Below are 19523 nucleotides of genomic sequence, written 5' to 3'. Positions count from 1 at the left end.
AATAAGGGAAGGTTTCTGCAAACATGATATAACAATAATAATTAGAGGACCGAATTTGAGAAATCGAAAAAACAAACCAGTCACTTAAAAGGCAAATATGTATGAAGTGAATTTGCATTTTCATGGTTATTCTAAGGACAGGAGGAGTAATCTAAGGTTAGTGCCATAGACAGGCCCAATAATGCTGCTACGCAGCATTTAACTTCTCTGATCTTATTTTCTTTTAATTTTCAAAATGGGAACTGGCTGCGTCAGTGGCAAAGCACATTGTAAAATTCAAGAATTTTCAAAGAATGCAGTTACTCCATGGCACTCCATTTTAATATTAATACACCCATCTGAAGCAGTTATGATGCCAATAAATTGTGGCAATAACAAATTCTGAAACTCAGAGGTTTGCTTCTGCTTTCATAGTATAGATTGCCCTGGAGAGAGCAGGTAATCCAAAAGCAAGCTTGAATCACCCAGAAGGCACAATGTCTGCAAATTCTTGAGTTTCATTATAATAACCTGAAAATGAAATCACAGGAAATATATTAGTGAAAAATGGCTCATCAACTGAAATTGATTAGCTAGCATAAAATCACCCCTATATATAACTCTTTCTAAGGAGCAACCACCTTTAGCTTGAAAAATATACATGTTTATCCTTTCAAGAGAAGACAATGAAATATTTAAAGAGTTCTATTTCCTAGAGAAATGATTCTTTCAAGTCTCCAGCAAACTTGCTTTAGGTTTTCTAAAAAGAATAGCTAATATTTTACCTTCTTTAATGATCTTTCCTCAAGCAGAAACCAAATTCCTTTTCAACTTGGAGTTGAGCAGGAAACTAAAAAATAAGACACAGAACTAGCATTTTTCAATTTTAAGGCTGAACAAAGAAATACGATGAAGTCATAGGTGTCTTTTACAGTCATGGAAAAAACAGCTTTGTTGAGGCAGCTGGCAAGACAATCCTCCATCTTAAAAGGAAACAATTATTGTAAAGTTCAACTACATCAAAGTCCTTGAATTCAAATTTCATTTCCATTTTGAAGGAGAACAGCCTAGCATTGGGAATTTGTATTCTTTTTCTCTTATACAAAATATTGCTTTCACAAAATAAATACCATGGTTGTGTATAGGGTCCTGTGGAAGAATCTTTGTTTGACAGAGATATTTTTATAAATTCCTGTGCTTTGGTGTACCCCACGATTCTGCCGCATTCTAATGAGTGGAAGGAGCCTATAGTATATAGCTCTTATAGTTTATTGCTGGGCCACAGAATGATCCAAAAATGCAAATACTTTGATTAGTTCTTAATGGTGAATGACTTTAATGACTATTTATGATTTATGTAAAATATAAAAGAGCTTAAAGGGTTGCTAAAATTTGGAAAACCAAAATTGGTTCATTATGAAAACCTACCAAGGACTCTATTTCTGAATTTTAGCAAGAAATTCAGCTGTCACTTGACCCTTGCTAACAATGCAAATTTCTTATATCACATATCTGTATATATAACACAAGAAGAAAAATTTGTGGTCAGGACGTTATCAGTGTTGTCATGATTTGGTCTTGGTTTTCAATTGCTGCTATCTTTGTTTAGTGTTATTTTTAGCTTCTCTGCAGCAATTTATTTTCAGTTAACTCTACAAAGTGAGGTGATGCATATTTGCATCAGTGATATTTTGGGGCTGTATTTTTCCTATAACTAGACTTTTAAGGATGTATACATTGTGGTTCAAATAGACTTATCATATTCCTATTGCTAAAACAGATGTATTCGTAATTCCTCTAAGATTTATTTGGTCTGTACATGTTGAATTCAGCCACACTTTGGCCCTGGTGGCTTTTCCCTTTTAGTTCCTCCTTTGTTGTCTTCTGAATAGGTAATTTCCTAAAATCACTCTCACAGATTTTGCACACAAATGCTCACATAACCTATTTTGTTCATACTTGTTAGAATGTTTCAAAGCACAGAGGGGATTGAAGGCTCTCAGGTTCTTTCTCAGCAGAGAAGTTCTTTATTTGCATTTCATAAAAATCAAAATAAATACAACCTACCTTATTGTTGAAGGGTATGTTATAAAGCATATTTTCATTGTGGGCAGTTTCATTACCTAGAAATACAAACTATGTTACTACCTCTTCCGTCATTCACACATTTGATGATTCACTTATTCGGCACTTCTTAAAAATGACGTATACAAAGAGTAGGGTGAAGAGAAACATTACTAAACAGTTAAAAAGGACATGTTGAAAAGTCACCCTCGGGGAGCATGTTATTAATATCTCCTTCGTGTAGGGAGAGGTTTATGTAGGATACTGCGCAGTCATGTCAGTTTGGAAACCGTCTTTCCGACCTCTTTGAGTAACAACGTCCCCATGATTACGATTTCTTCTTCTTCTCCGCATTCACCAGGATCGGCCCGTTGCAAAGCGCGCTCTTCTGAGAAAACTTGTCCCGCGGCTCCCCACTGGCCTGAGTTGCTGCTCCTCCTGCCTCTGCTCTGGCTTCCTAGTTTCCACCCCAGCCACATGGCTTGAATCTGTTGCTTCTCCTCTCCCCACAGTCAGTGCTTTGGTCCAGGCTGTAGACATTGCTTCTAGATTATTCAATAGCTCCCCAGCTGGCCTCTAGCTCTTCTCTGCCCTCCCAGTATTTGGCACACGTTCCTCTCCCTTCATATTGAAGTGAGTTGCTCTCTCAAAGGTTGCTCCAATTTCATCCGCTCAATCAATAACTCCCACGATCAAGCATTATTCACATAAATCCTTGTCAGGCTTCATAGCAATTTCCCATGGTACAATTCTTATCGATGCTTCACATATGAGCTTAAGTGACTGGCCAAAGGTTACAACTGGTAAGCTGTGAACAGCCAGGTTAATCAGAATTCAAAGCCCACGCTTCTTTTACTGTATTATGATGCCCCTAGCATTGCTCTTCTAGAACCACCTCACATTCATTTTGGTTTTGCATGTAAATATCTAATCTATGGAAATTTGTACACTGACCTGCCTAATCATATTAGGTTTACATTAATATTGAAATTGGTTTACTACATACTTTGTTTTAGCCTTAAATCCTTCAATAAATACCTAGCACTTACCACTTGGATGGTGCACGATGGTGAGCTTATCTAAAAGACAAAAAAAAAGCACATTCTGCTGAGTTTTGTTCAGTATTTATTCTAAGGTTTTTTGATTGTTTGACTACTTCTTGTCTTTGAGGTGACTATAAAATCTCACAATCTGATCTAAAAATACTAGTTCCAAATTTATCTACCTCTGGCTACTATTACTTTTGTCGCCCCCCGCCAACCCTTGTCCCAAGGTGTTATTATTTTATTTTATTTTTATTTTTATTTTATTTATTTATTTTTTTAATTTTATTTTGTCAATATACATTGTGGTTGATTATTGTTGCCCATCACCAAAACCTCTTTCCCTCCTCCCTCTCCTCCCTCCCACCCAACAATGTCCTTTCTGTTTGCTTGTCGTATCAACGTCAAGTAATTGTGGTTGTTATATCTTAGATATATTTGACACTTAATAAAGGCTTGCTACTATGCCTTGATATTACCTTAGCCTGGCCTACGCCATTCTTTTTATAAATCAACATGATTAAGGAATAATTACATACAGCATGCTTCAAACATTTTTAAGTGTATAGTTTGATGACTTTTGACTGTCTATGTAACCATGTGCCCATCAACCCAATTAGGATAGAGACCATTTCATCTCCAGAGAATATTTCCCCATGTCCCCTTATGGCAATCCACACCCAAACATTACTCACAGCAACCCCTGATCAGATTTCAATCTCTGTAGATTAGTTTTGTCCAGATGAGTTTCATCTAGTATTCCAGATAAATGCAATCTTATTTCTTGTACTCCTTGGTGTCTGTTATCTCTCATTCAGTATAATGTCTATGAGATTCAATTATATTTTTGTGTATAATAGTAAGTATTCTTTTTTTCATTGCTGAGTAGTATTCCATAGTATAAATATGCCACAATATAATGATCTCGTCTCCTAGGGGACATTTGGGTTGTTTTCTGTTTGACTATTATGAAAGAAACTGCTGTGAACTTTTGTGAACAAATCTTTGGGTGGACATATGCTTTCATTTGTCTTGGAAGAATACCGAGTAGTGCAAATGACTAGGCCGTATAGTAAGTGTGTATTTGACTTTCCCAAAGGCATCATGTCACCTTATACTACCATCAACAGTGCATGCAATGCGTGTCCAGTTCCACATCCAAACCAACACTTAGACCTGACATACTTTTAAAATTGTATTCACTCCAGCTGTTGTGTGCTGGTATCTCCCTGTAGCTTAATTTGCCTTTTCCTGATGGTTAATGATGTTGAGCATCTTTTCACACATTACTGGCCATTCACTTTTGTAAACTGAGCTCTGGGTGCTGGGTGTGCCCAGTGGTGCTGGGCTGTCGTTGCTTCTATGTCCTCACAGCAAACAGAGCTAAACAAATATGTACATTATGCATACAACTACATCTCTATATTTACCCTCCTGTGCTATACATATTAGCAGCCATGATTTGCCATACTTTTACCGCCAGTTCAATGCTATACCACGTGATTCATTCTAGCCTTCCTTCTTCCCTTAGTTATAACTCCTTTCTCTGATAGTAGAAAACTTGGCTCTCATTATCACAGTACATTTATTGATTAGCTCAGTTCTAGAATATCCATAATGTACTGAAATTTCTAAATTACACCACTCTGGAGAAATAAACCCTACTCATTTGGGTAAAGTACAATTTTTATCTATTTTTCTTTTCTTATTTTTAGCCTTAGGATACACTGTTTTCTAGATTTATTTACGTTTTTTTTTCCTATCCCCCACTCAATATGGATATACTATTTATTTATAGTACCACTAGGTTCATTCGTTTCTGCTTATAATCCATTTTCTTTCCTTTCCCTGCCTTGACTCATACTTGTTTATTGAATATGTAAAATAAAGTACTTCAAGTGAGAACTATATAAAGAGGTATACTCAGAGAAGTGTGGATCTTTTTTCTTTTTGCATCAGTTTTGGTACATTTTCTTTTTCAGATAATTTGTTCTTTTTCGTAAGTTGTCAAATGTATTGGCAAAAAGTTACTTGTATTTTCTTAATATATTCTGTAGGATCGGTTGTGATAGTGCACTCTAATTCCTAATGTAGTCTCTTGCTTTTTGTTGTTTCTTTCCTCCTGGATCATTCTTCCCATGAACTTACCAATTTTACTTATGTTTTCAAATACCGATTTTGGTTTTGGTAATTTTTTCTTTTGTTCATCTCTTTCCTTTTCAATCAATATCTGATCTTATCTTAATTATTTCTTACCTCCTTTTGGGTTTGGTTTGCTTTCCCTTTTCTAGTTTTTCTAGAGGTAGAAACCTAAATCATTGATCTTAATCTTTTTTCTTTCCTAGTATAACATATGGAGCCATGAATCTCCCTCTAATTTAACTGTTCACTCCATAACTGTTTTAGCTGTATTTACAAATTTTGATATTTTTTCATTATTATTCAGGTTGAAATATTTTCTCATGATTTCTTATTTGACCCATGGGTTATTTTGGAACGTTGTTTTAATACCTAAATATTTGGAGATATTTTCTAGATATCTAGTTCTTAATTTCTAATTTACTTCTGATGTGGCAAGAGAATATACGATTTCAAAATACTAAAATCTTTCAGAGAACATACTCTGAAGATTTCAATCTTTTGAAATTTATTGAAACTTTTTTCATGGTTTATTAAGTGTTCTATCTTGGTGAAACTTCAATGCACACCTTTAACAAGCATGTTCTCTGAATTTTTTTCAGTGTCTTATTCTGTAAATGTTAATTAGGTCAAATTAGTCAATAGGGCTGTGTAGGTATTCGGTAACTTTGCTGATTTTTGTCTGTTTGCTCTACTAATTATGAAGAAAGAAGAAAAAGATCTCTGAGTACTGTCAGATTTTGTTTTATGAGTTTTGATAAAGTTCACAAGTACATATATGGTATAAAATACACAAATATTTAGAATTGTTATATCTTACTAGTAAACTTCCCTCTTATCATTATACTGTATCTTCTTTTACCTCTTGTAGTGCTCTTTGTCTTGAAGTTTATCTTGTCTTATATTGATATAGCCAAGCCAAACTTCTTATGCTTACTGTTGGCATAGTAGACCTTTTACCATCCTTTACTTTCAAACTATCTGTGTCTTATACTTAAAATATGTCTTTTAGACAGCATAAAGTTGGTATTGCTTTTTTAATCCAGTCTGAAAATGTCTGCCTTTTAAATTAAGTATTTAATCCAATTACATTTAACATCACTATTGATATGGCTCAGTTTAATACTACCATCTTGTTCTTGGTTTTTCACTTACCCCTTTTGTTTAATGTTCCTCTTTGGCTACTTTCCTGCTTTATTTTTGGTGACTCAAATCGTTTTTTAATGGTCTATTTTATTTTCTTTATAGGTTTCCTAGGTATATATACTTTTTCATTTACTTTTTTAGTGGTTGCTTTATGACTAAAATATCCATCCTTAACTTACCAGAATCTCTTTTGAGATGATAGTTTACTCCTTCATGCTTTATGCTTTAGACTTGACCCTTCAAAATTTCTACTTTACCCTTTTCTCTTCTTACATTATAACTGATTCTTTACACTCCACACTTTGTACTTTACCATATAAAAATCTTGCCAACATATAATTTCACTTATAAGCACCCTATGTCCTTTGTGTGATTGTTTTTATATTTTTTCCTTCTTCACATTATATAACACCAAATTAAGTGCTATTATTTTTGCTTTAAACAGTTGTCTTTGAAATAATTTATGAGAAGAAAAAAACAACTATTTTATATTTACCTGCTTTGTATAATTTGTGTTCTTTTTCCCTTAGAGTGGATCTAAGTTTCTATTTGTTAATGTTCCCTTCAACCTGTATGACATTCTGTAGCACTTATTGAATTGCAATATTGCTATAAATTCTCTAATTTAATTTACCTAAAAATATCTTTACTTTACCATACTTTTGAGACATATTTTCTCTGGATATAGAATTATAAGTGGCCTTTTTTTTTTATTATTACTTTAAGATATCATTGCACTGTCTTTAGTTCTCTATTGTTTCTAATAAGAAATTGGGCATATTTTTTATCCTTTTTCCTCTGTATGTACTGTGTCCTTTCTTCTATTGCTTTCAAGAATTTCTCTTTACCTTGACTTGAAGTAGCTTGACCACAAGTTGCCTAGATATTGTTCTCTTAACAATTATGCTGATTGGGTTTTTTCTGAAGTTCTTAAAACTGTACAGATGTGACTTGCATTAAATTTGGCAAGGTTTTGGCCATTATTTCTTCAAAAATGTTTTTCCTCAAACTCACTTTTTTCTCCTTCTGGGGCTCTAATTACATGCATACTAGACTGTGTTATATTGCCCTAATGTCCCTGGAGTTCTATTTTTTTTTTCCCCAAAGACTTTTTATCCTCCTATTTATCACACTAGATAGTTTCTATTGATCTGTCATCAAGTTCACTAACTTTTACTTTGCTATATACAGTCTGCTGATAAGCTTAACCAGGAAAGTTTTCATTTCTTTTATTGTAATTTTATTTTACAATTTCCATTTGGTTCTGTTGCGTGGTTTTAATTCTTCTGCTAAGATTCCCTATTTATTCACTCCTTAAAACCATATTCTTTCATTAATTCAATATGTTTATAAGAGCCACTTAAAAGTCTTTGCTAAGATCAACATCTCAGGTTCAGCTGTTCAGTTTTTTCTTCACTATGGATTTCATTTTCCTGTTTCTTCGTATGTCTTCTTTAAAAAAAATTAATACTGGATGTATAGATAATCTGTTGTATATTCTGGATTCTATAATATTTCTCTGATGAATGTAGGTTCTTGTTTTAGCAGGCAGTTCAATTACTGGCATGACCTTGTATAGGCGTGATTTTGATCTATAGATCAAAATATATAGATCTATAGAAAGCTAAAGGTGTTTTCTAAGGCCCTTGGTAGGACTCAGCCTAGCAAACTGTGTCTCCCATGTGGATGTTGCAGGGCTTACTTTTAGACATTGTTAGGGCATGTCTAGAGTAGCTCTAACTCTGAGCTGTGGTCCTCACTCATTGTGTCTCTTGAGTTTCACAGCAGGATGCCGCCAGGTGTCTGAAGGAGGTGTCAAGAAGATCTTTCCACTTCAGCAGGGCAGGAACTCAGACATTCCCAGTATGTCTACCCTGGCTCTGGTCAACCTCTTTTGTGTCCTGCTTTGCTTTCAATGCTCTAGAAGCTGCTATTTTGTATGCCTTGAGTGGTCTTTCCTTGCACATTTACAGCTCATCTCTCAGCCATAGACTTGTATAGTCACTCACATGGACCTGTGGGACCACCTCTCTTCACAGCCACCTCCTCTTCAATCACCCACCACACACATTCCAGCAGCTTCAGCTGCCCTGAACTAGGATCTCTGCCTCCTCACTTCAACAGGGCTTTCTTGCTTTGCATGGACAGTAGTCAGGAAATATTTCTATAGCAGAAACTTGGGCCACCAACAGAGCCACCTCATGAATTTTGCTTGTCAGTTACTATAAATTAGCCCTGGATTTATGACCTTAATTATTTTAGAAAGTGTATTTCTGTTTTAGAAAACATTTCTAAGAGAGCTTGAAGAATTCCCTATGGAAAAGTAGATAACAGCTCAATAAAATGAAGGGAAATGAAGGACTAGCTGAAAGCCATGAAATATTACTGAAAATGGAAGAGATGGAAGCATTCAAGCTTTCTTAATGGTTCTTAGTTTTTAATTTTCTGTGCAGGGGTAGAGATTTGGGGGAAGAGTAGTGAGACAGTGACAAGATAATTTATTTTTAATTCTGGAATGTGCTGTTTATTTTTGGAGAAGATTTACCATCTTAATGATGTTTGGTTTGCATTAATATTGAGTGTCTCTGCCCCCACCCCAAGAGCAATTGTTAATTATTAGTAATTTAAAATAATTCACATGTGAAAAATTGTGAGAACTGACTATATTAAGAATATTAATTAGAAAAGCATGACTCCCCAATTATTTGATTGCCTACATAATGGCTTATAAAAAAAAACTAGAGAATTATCTTACTTATAGCTTACATTAAAATCAAAAGAAAGAAAGTAATGAGCATTTACTGAGGGTCCATTATGGATCCGAGAATGTGATAAATATTTATATGTCAATTCCCACAAGCACTCCAGGTACATGTACAGTTACTCCTGTTTTGCAGACAAGTAACCCAAGTACCAGGGATTAAGACACTTCCCAGGGAAGACAATTGGGAAGTGATGGAGTGTAGATTTGAATCCCAGGTCTATTTGACTCCACAGTCCCTGTATTTTCTACTTCATCACTCTATCATTTCTGAACAGCAGGCAAATTTCACTTACCACAGACATTTTCTTCTTCTGGCCTTTTCCCAATAATGCAGTCTCGTAGTTGGCGTAGTTTTTCCTTAATGAAGAAACAACCAGGACACTGAGGTCATGATTTGCAAACTTTTCATGGATCAAGGTGAAAACAACAACTAGTATTACTAGTACCAATACTATTACTTAGTATTCATTTGCTACTTAACGATATCCCAATTGCCATCCTTGATACTTTACAGGTATTATTTTACTTGATTATTACCACTTCATGAAGTACACGTAAAATGTTAATCATCCCATTTTACAGATATGGAAACTGAGGTACAGAGAAGTTAAGTAACTTTCCTAGATCATACAGTTATAAGTGGTAGACTCAGGATTGCATCCCAGAGCCCAGTTCTTATGGGAGCTGTTTTTCACCCTAACGCTTGTGGGGTCTGCATTGGTTGTTTGGTGTCCAAAAGGAGAAGGGCTAAACAGCAGTGGTTTGCTGTGGTCTGAGCCCATCTACAGTTCTGTAGGGCACATTCCTTCCTGGTGTTCTAATTCTAAAATTTAGGTACTCAGGAGCAAATGATATGTAACTAGATTCCCCATCCTTCTTTGTTTTACAAATATTCTACATCGAACATTTATTTTTTTTTAAATGAAAAACTCAAACAAGTTAACATTTAATAAATCCCCTTTTAGAAGACAACCTGAGTTGCATTTTTTCCTCAGGGTTTCTGCAGAAACCTAGAAACCACTTTTTCTACTTTGTTGTTTCCGTTGCCTTGCAGATCCTCTCTTCTGAGTGGAGCCACGCTCTTCCTCAGGTGCACTGCGATCGTGAGAAGGAGGGGGAAGAATAAAAGCAAACTGTTCACCTTCTCTACTGTCTCACCTTCAACGCCAGGAATTCTACATGGGTCCTCATTATTCTGGAAACTCGTAACTCTGCGTTTGTGCCATTTTTCTTTTTAGTTTTCTAGGATAATTCTTCTGTCGATAATAATATAACTTCACAGTTAACCTTGATAGATTCATTCCCAGGGTGCACATTAATACTTTTGCAAACTACAAGATGCATATTGAAAAGTATATGGGAATGACTATGTGTGTGTGTGTTGGAGAAATGCGAAGAACATTCATTTTTGTGTTATTTGGATTTTTTCAAGGCCCTTACGTTAAGGACTGACTGATTCCTCTAACAGCATTCAGCCAGAGTCACTAAACTTTTGGTTCAGGTGGAAGGTAATCGTAGCATCTTCTGGCCTATATTTACAAGTTAAAGAAAAAAATAATTTTTTTGCATAAACATTAACTATACTCATTATCCCATTATTCCTGTATATCAAATGAGTCAGATCAGTCTCTACGTAGTGAATATTGACCACCTTTAATTCTTCCCCAAACAAGATTGAATATAAGTATGCAAACAAAATAGAGACCACCAAAGCCTTAAGGAAACAACTAGTGAAATCATTTCCAAGAAGATATTTAGGTTGGATTACACTAAATTGAAAACTTTATTATTTAAGGATCTGAGGAGGATGAAGCACAATTGGCTTACTTCAACAAAACCCATACAATGTCTCCAGGAAAGTGATTTGTAGGCCTGCGCTTAAGCACATTTTACCCCATTCCAGGATAACGGGATGCGTGATGGTGATGACACTGGCATGGACTGAAAAGCAATGGTGTAATTCTGGTGAACAACGAACAGTTGCAGAACTCTACAGTCAGCATTCCTCAGCATTTGTTTGGCAAAATAACTGACTTTCTTGGACTTGTCAAATCTGGAACAAGTCCAGCCACCACCCACAATCAGAACTACTCTTAGAGATAGGTGGTTTCTGACAAACTGTGATCTAAGATGTCCTGGGAAAGTCCCCTTGCCTAAACTAGGCTGTATTGTTTGAAATTTCAGCATTGTGATTATTTTTTTATTTTTTAAAAACTATTCTCCTAAGCATTGTCTTTTAATTAAAAATTATCTCGGGAAAGATAGCACAGTAAGCTATTAGTAATTATTTACACAGCCACCTAAATTAGTTTATTACACGTGTTTGATCAAACAGCTACCTGAAACTGGGTTCAAGGGCAATGGGCCTTTCTGTGATGAGAAGAAAAAAACTGTTGGAATATTTTGGGAGTGGGAAGCCTGTGGGATAGATAGAATATGGCCCTGATACCCCTCGCTGAAGAATGTCAAGGAGTGTATGTGGGATGTTTTGTTGTCATTCTCATCTCAGAACCAACATCTCTAATCCCACCCAGGATGTAAATTATATTTATAGAAGACAAACTTATCTGAAGTTAATATTCTTGGCATTTCTCTGCAAACCTTGACTGGCATGTGGAGATGTATATATATCCCCCAAAAAAGTTAAGGAGAAAGAAGATAAAACTTACTATAGTATGTTTCATTTAGAACTATTGCTTGATGTGATTTCAATCATTTTCTTGTTGCCTTTAAGCCTCTACATAATACCCTTTTCAGAATGCTGAGCACATTAGTATAAAAATACTTCACCTTAATTTCAGCAATGAGATTCAAAAAATATTCACTATACTAAGAACAGGTAGTATAAACCGATTAGGTATTAGCTTTGACACACTGGGTTCCAGGATTGAGTTGACCAAAGGCTGGTAAACATGAAATCTGGATATTTTCTACCTTTTAACTGATTGTTTGAAACATATTTTTCAGTGGCTAGTTAAAAACAAAAGAACAGTTATCTGTGTTTCCTGTGAAGACGAAATATTTACAGAGTCTAGGAGCTCCACAAGTGAGAGAACACTCCAGAAGGGACAGGGGTCATTATTACCTGCTGAATCATTTCCAAGCCACTCTTTCCCATCTGCCAGTGTTTAAATTTCTCCAGGGCTTCATCCACAGTCATTTTCCCATTCTTGACTCTTTCCTGCAGGAGGATGAGTTCTTCCTGCCCAGTGGCCAGACAGCCCCTTGGAGTAGAAAAGGCTGGACTCTCCATCCGAGCTCTCTCTACAATATGGGGGGAGGGTGTTTTAACAGGAAGTCAACATATGGACAACCGGGGAAGAAAACACTCAAAAAAAAAAAAAAAAAAAACCATTGGAGTTTCTTGTTCATAACCATCTATAAGAACAATCACAACAACTTCTTGAATTTGTTAAGACAAGTGAACAGATACGATGTAGTGGGGGAGAGGAGAGGTGACAAAGAGGAACGGGTAAAGGGATACGAAAATCAACCACAATGTATGTTGAGAAGTTAAAATTAAAAAAAAGAAGTTACAGAATAAACAATTTTTAAATGAGTTTCTAAGGATGGTGGATACCTGGAACCTAGTGTTACAATAAAAAGAATGTGTCACGTCGCTGAAAAACAGAAAGGGATGAGGAGAGAATGAACAGTAGCAAAAGTTCTGTGCTGTGCCAGCTGTGGGCAGTGCCACTTTTATGTTCTTTTTGTGAGGGTTAAAAGAGATCATGTGCACAAAATACTTGGCATGGTGCCTGCCTCATCATAAGCTAAGTAAATGTTAATATTATCATGGATAGTAAGCATTTGGAGAATAAACAATCTCTTTATTGAGAAAAGAGAGGTCAACCAACATCCAAATGTCACAAGAGGCTTAGGATCATTTGAAATTTTATTTCTGAAAGATTTAAAGTAAATAATTGGTCATTTTGTAATGAAATGCTTTCTTTTCAAAAGAGTTTATTTTGGAGCATGCCATGTATTATTTGCTCAGCACAGTAAGGATATTAGACGGCCTGGTTTCCGCATGGGGCTGCTAATCCAACACCAGAGACTGGCCTGAGGCACAGTGACAGCTAATGGCAGACCACAGGTGAATTCAGTATTTCATTTGTCCACCATGGTATTTGCAGACATAACTATGCCTGTATGCCTTTAGGGATGATATGTGCTCTCCAGGGTACCCCAAACCCTGCCATTCCTTATTGTCTCCAGACGACAATGAACTTGTGCTACCTGCCTGGCTGCAGAACTCATTTGAATTTGTACCTTCTCATTTACATATCTGCATTAAGTCCCACATACTTATTGTATTACCACAAGAGGGGCAGGGTAACTGAGCCCTAGCACATGTCTTAACGCATTGTCACATCTAAGCATGCCCATAGGGTCTAGAGGGAGATGATAGCTAGTCCCACCCAATGGCACACCAGTGAGCTGTCTCTGGAGAATCTGCTCACTACTGGGAGTCCTTCCTCAAGAAAGAATTAGATAAACTAGACTGTATCAGGATCACATTGGCAAGGATTTAGGAAATGAGGAGGGCATTCAAATTCTATAGTAATAAGGAATCAATAATAGAATCAGGATTGGTTATTGTGGAAATGAGAAGTTTCCAGTATTTGACAGTAGGTTTTAAGTATTTGAAGAGGACTTGAGCCTCGGGGCTGTCCTGGAATGAGCTCTAATGTTCCTCTCAGTTTTGAGAAGGACTCTCGTACTCAACCTGGGAATAGGGACACAGAGAGGGTTCCTTTTCGAAAACGTTCATGTGCACATTAAAGTGCTCCACGGCCAATCATTCTGATTCCCCCGGGGGGTTTCTTGACTTGTGTTTTCTCTTCAGAAGTCTATTCCCCCAGAACTAACAAGATGTCAACAGACTCTACACTCTAAATCTTCCTCCCAAGATTATGGAGCATAAAATCCCAGGGGAATTGGAGAAGCACAGTCAGGCCGAGAGCTAACTGGTTCAGCAGCAAAAAGCACAGATAACGATTGAGATCTTGCTTCTTACACCACTTGCTTTTTACAGGCGTCCACACTCAAATTCGATTTGTGAAATTCAGTTTGCAGTAGAATTCTGTGTGCATCCCTGACACAGTGCGGAGGTTTAGCCTCATCACTTAACAGCTACGCCATTTAACTGTCACCTCGCTTCCATCATTCCTTTGCCTAAGTGTGAATTCATTTTTATCTCAAGTAACCCACGCAGCTGGAATTTCTTCCTTTGTGGAAGTATCTCAAGTAAATTTTTCCCAGAAAACCATACCAGTTTCAGTTTTGCTATATGTACAGTTGAATTTAAAAAAATACTGAATTAATATTCATTTCAATTACCCCTTCATATTTTAAACCCTAGCTATTAAAATACAAGCAAGATGACTTGGGGGTGTGTGTGTGGTGTTCAGTCTTGCATGATTGTGCAGAGAGAACAAAAGCACAAAAGTTAGGAGCAGCAGAAGTCCTAGATATCAAAAAGTGAGTTGTTTACAGCTAGACCACTTTCACATACACCTGCTTTTAATTTTTTTTCACATTAAAGTGATTAAAGCATTTATCTTGAAAGTTACTATTAGGCACAACAAGTTGCAAAAAAAGAATGATTTAGGCATTTTACTCCTAAGGGCAGACTAAAATCAAAACACGCAGCATATAATTTTTGGTAGGATTTGCAAGATTTACATTTAGAAGTAATATAAGTTCTTTATTGCAATAAAGCATTTAGATTACTATTTGACGAGGGAAGGGTGATGGGGAAGGTTTTTCTTCCTCCCCAATTTTATATTTCTTTTTCAGTAGAATTACTGTGAGTTCAACATAATTTTCATCAAAAAGCATTCATCAGATTAATAACTACATATTGTAGACTCTTGGTTTCTTATTGTAAAAGCTTCAAGATTAACTATAGTTTCCAAAGTTTTAGTTTCTTTTGGATCAATTTTTCTTTACAAGATTTTTCATTTGATCAAATATTGGTCATATAAACATCAAACAATTTACGGTGTGAGTATATGAATCTATAGATTGGGTAAGAAAGCAAACTGAGATTTTCATTAAAATTCTATTACTGAATGACTGGCTAGAAGAACATTTTTTACTGAAAATTTGGAAGGAAATGACTTGATTGCCCAACAAAAAATTTATAAAGGAAATATTTACATAATAAATATCATGCATTCATTAAAAAAATAAAGACGATGTGGCAATATAGGAACTGCTTATTATATAATGACAAGTACAAACTCAGGATAAATTATGTATACATTAAAATTTCAGCAATATAAAAGTTGTATACATATTAAAGCATGGAAGAAATTTTTTAAAGTTGATACAAGTTGTTCTTTTCTGATATCAGAGGTCATTGTTTTCTTCTAACCTACAACTTTATGTAATAATGATATATTGGTTTTTACAGTAAGAAAGTTTCTTCCACCTTACTAATAGGCTTCTCCTATGTATTCCTATATGGAATGCACACCGTTTGAATCCAGGCCAGGTGTACTGTGCTGTTAAGTATCATGCCATATTATAAGTGCCCCGCCATGCCATACCATACTGTACCATTAAACCAAATTATTTTGTGTAAATTGGAAAGGACTGTTTAGTCATAAGACTTAAAGAACCAGTGACCAAGATTTAAATCTGAAGTTATTTTTTGCTATTTAGCTTGGGAATTTGAAGGAAAATAATCTCAGGTCTCCAGTTAGGAGATGCTTGGACTATTCATTTATATGTAAGTTCCAAGTAAAGTCTCCATGTCTTCTTAACTTTAGGGCTGTATATATTCCTTGCTGTTTCATTTTAATTATTGTGGTTTCAGAACATGACTTTTTCCCCTACCACTTTGAAGCATGATTTTTAATAGCTGCATTATATTGCAAAGTCTGTATATTCAATAAAATAGTTAACCATTCCCTTACAGTTGGATTTTTTTTTATTGTTTCCATTTTTTCCACAATTATATATTGTTGGAGCTTAAAACTCTTTTACATGAATCACAGGCTGCACTGTTGTTTATTTTGTTGTGATATCTCCCTAAAATTTTAATTTTTGAGTATGAACACTTTGAAATCTATGTATACTTAGTCCTAATTTCCTTTAAATTCTACCATTAATTTTCAGTTTTTATTATATTTATTTCATTGGCTTTATTCCATTTCTTTTTTTTTTTTTTTGGTATTAGAATGTCTAGTTCCTTTGTTTTTCTTCTTTCTTGTTTAATAATGAAAGCTTTAAAGGGTGTGAAGTTGCCTCTGTTTATAGAGGCAGTTTGTAGGGCTGCTTTCTGAAGGGTTAATTGTGTTTTAATTTTATCTTTGCCTTAAAAGTTTTTCAGAATTCCCTCGATTGTTTTTATTTTTTAGACTTCTGCTATTAATTCTTTGAATATTGCACTGAGATCGGAGAGTGGGTTGAATTGCTCTTATATTCATTGAGAATTTTTTATCAGATATTGTATTATTAATTATGGATCTTAGTTTATATTCTATCAAGCTCATTTTATTTTTATATATCTTATTTTATTTTATATTACATATTATATTTTATTATTTAATTTGTTTATTTTAAAATAAAAATAAATTTTATTTTTAAAAATTTTACTTTTTAAAATTTCACAGATATATTTACCTCGTATTTTTTGATTAATAAAATCATGAATGAAAAGGCATTGCTTTTCTTTTTCTTCTAGTTCCTAGATATTTTTATATTATTTGGGTATTGGATCCAGATTATTGCTGTAAAATTATCATTTGTTACATTACATACTTTTTCTTTATTACCAATATTTTACATTCACATGTTTTATAAATAAATTTACAATAATTATTTAAATTCATGTCTGTTTAACTGGATTCATTATTCACTACAATTTTTTAATACTATAACTTCTTTCTTAAGCTTTTTATCTTTGTTTAGTCTTATTAGGTTAGAATATATTTTGGGTAATACTTTCATGATGACATAGAATCTTGGATATCCTTAAAACTATTATATTTGTTTTCTTCTAACACAAACAAAATACCTGACTAAATTTAAACTTAAGTTGCAGTCTCTTCCTGCATAAATACTGTAGTCCCTTATCTCAAATTTTTGTTACACAGATTCTTCAATTTTTAAAATGAATTTTAATTGTTTTATTAGAAAATCTAACTTAAAGTAAGTCCTCAATACTTTAGAACTGTTTCTTTGTTCTTATAATTAAAAAGGTTTGTTAGGGTGCTTTTAAATATGGGTAACTGTCCTCACTTTTTCCTGGAACACAGCAAGCCCATTCAGTCAGCATATTCAGTTCCCTACTCTCCTGTTCTCCGAAGCTTTGTTTACCTAGGTCAAGCTTTACTTGAGGGTCCCAGGAGGAGCAAAGTGTAACATTAACCCCCCACCTCTCACTTTCTACAGGGAGGAAAGGTCTGGTCTACTGTATACAGAAAGACCAGAGCTGGGGAGCGGAGCACATTTAAATGTTAATATTTGCGTAGTAGAGAGGTAGCTGGGGGCCAGTGGGGGAAGGTTGATTAAATATCTTCCTACCTTCATTTATGAGCAAAGGACTGCTTTCTTTCCTAAGCAATAGGGCCAGACAATTGATTTGTCTCAATCACCTTTCTTCAACCTTAGAATTAATTGGAGTTAGTCCCAGATTCTAGCAAGGTTGTTTTTCAGTCTTTGTTCTCACTGTTACTAAGAATTTCATCTTTTTTATGCTTTGCCTTCATTTCTGAGAAAGGCCACACTGTGGGTTGCTAACACATGGCCATTTTAGGCAAGAACTCAGCTGTTACACAAAATGTTCCAGGTATAACTTTAACAACAACAACAAAAACTTTTGTGAGCAATATGACAAATGGAAATGTAAGTTATACTGGAAAAAGGAACCGAGGCCATGATTCATCTGTGAAGTACAAATGACCACATTTTGACAATTTTCCTCTTTTTCTCTTTAATATAGCCAGTACTGGCAAAAACACCCTGATGAAAATACCGCAGAGATCAGCATTCTCTTTTCCCCACATAAGGCGAATACCTTCCATGTTTCCCCAGCTCTCCTGCTTATACACAATTTTATTATTTAGCATCTATCAAACTGCTGCAGCACTGGACACTTAGACAACACATAAAAGATATGTTCCCTCACTGTATCTTTCCCATGAGCCTGCACACCTCCCAAAAGACCAGCCAATAATGATTTGTAGTCTGGAGTGAAAAATTGGTGGGCAGGGACTATATCACGGGTTTGCAAACTCATAAGCCTACAGGGGCCAGGCAATCAAATGACTGAGCAAAGACTTAGTGTCTGCTTATTAAATACGTTTGAATAGTCTTCATTATCACAAACAAATATGCTCTTTCATTTTTTTTCTTGATAACATGACTTTTGATATACCTTTTATTTTCCCACTTTTGGTAGAATTATATGACTTTAGAGAAATGTGTTTCAACTATAAGAAAACAACATGGAAAGCATAATAATAAATAATAGCAAAAGTCATTTGTAGTAAATGATACATTTATAAAACAGGGAGTGGTTGGGAATTTGAATTTTAACATGAAATATAGCCTTAAATGCTGGCAAAAAATTTAAATTATATTTTGCAGGTTATTCTGAAATATAACATATTTAGGGGCTAAACTTGACCAAAATGTGGCTTCTGAAACATATAGTTTCTTTTGGGAGGGTTTTTTACACACTGATTTTCAGATTATTGCTGATTACTATTTCCGTCTGTTCTACGTTTAGTCCATGTCTAAGGTAGGGTTTAGGCAATCAAGTTTTAGAAGCTCCATAAACAATTCTTATGTTCACCTAGAGTTAGGAGTGGCTGGTACCGCATCTGGTTAGAGTGGACGTGCTCTGCCTGCCCATCTACTCTCCCTGCTCAAAGGAAAGGGCTGCCCTCCAGCAGTGATAGCAACCACACATTCTTGATGAGGTTCATCATTTAATTGGATAGCTGAGGAGATCTGTGTATGTGATTCACGATCACAGGGAAGCATTTCGTTAAGAATGCTTGAGCCTTATCAGTTGGTCATATCTGTAGGTAAAATGGTGTAGATAGATAAGGCCCCTATGCACAGTCCAAGAAAATGATATAATAGTCTGGGGAATGTAAGCAATCTTGACCGTGGACTACTAGATGGTTTTGTGAGGCAGGGAAAATTAGCCAGATATTTCCACGTCCTTAAAGGAGCCCTTACATTCCGCCAGCACTCTTCGACTTGATCATGTTCACCCAGCAGTCTGCTAATTGCCAAGTATATTTTACAGAAACTTCAGTGTTTGGCAGGGGCCAAATGAATGCAAGTATTTTATTCACTGGGAAGGAATGGGGGTAATAAATCGGCCCTCTGTGATCTTAGTTAACATAACTCAGCCTTCAAAA

The 19523-nt window shown here is 35.3% G+C and overlaps 1 pseudogene; it reads right to left on the bottom strand.

Moving 5' to 3' along the window:
- Positions 1 to 769: 769 nt before the first annotated feature.
- LOC134378289 (B-cell scaffold protein with ankyrin repeats-like) overlaps positions 770 to 19523 on the bottom strand; it is a 43064-nt pseudogene continuing 24310 nt past the window's right edge.

The sequence above is a fragment of the Cynocephalus volans genome, chromosome 5, assembly GCF_027409185.1.
Source record: "Cynocephalus volans isolate mCynVol1 chromosome 5, mCynVol1.pri, whole genome shotgun sequence".
Classification (NCBI taxonomy): domain Eukaryota; kingdom Metazoa; phylum Chordata; class Mammalia; order Dermoptera; family Cynocephalidae; genus Cynocephalus; species Cynocephalus volans.
The sequence above is the reverse complement of the archived record's forward strand: the minus strand, read 5'-3'. Positions and strand labels throughout refer to the sequence as shown.